The sequence below is a fragment of the Protopterus annectens genome, chromosome 13.part0 (genome assembly GCF_019279795.1).
Source record: "Protopterus annectens isolate FY-2018-M chromosome 13.part0, PAN1.0, whole genome shotgun sequence".
Classification (NCBI taxonomy): Eukaryota; Metazoa; Chordata; order Ceratodontiformes; family Protopteridae; genus Protopterus; species Protopterus annectens.
The window spans coordinates 541,156,942-541,157,408 of record NC_056747.1 but is presented as its reverse complement, the minus strand read 5'-3'; positions in this window follow the sequence as shown (position 1 = coordinate 541,157,408).

Here is a 467-nt window from a genome sequence, read left to right as displayed (position 1 = left end):
TTGTGTCTCTCCACTGACAACTGTAATTGTTTTCTGGCAATTTTGTAAATGAGTAGCTCCACTGAAATAGCTAAGTCACCTCTACAGGGAGACCAAAGTTACATAGCTTGATCAGGGTCATACTATATGCAAAGTGATAGCCATTAGCCAACACAATTCAAATTCAGGCCTTTTACTTTAAAAACCCAACCTTTGGCACTGTGTTATGCCACTTCCTGTTTTCTAATCTGCACACAGTTCAACATTTAATTACCTGACTGATTTTCAACACAATCTACATATAGCACATCTGCCCATCTGTACTGCTGACTTCAGTGATTACAGAAAATGTTCACCGTATTTGTTAGCTGGGATGTGAAGATTTGGTCCCAACTATACAATCACTCTATAAAAGTTACAAATGATACCAGTATAATAGTGGTGTAATTTCTTAAATTGTTAGGAAACTTGTGATGACTCAGAGGGCC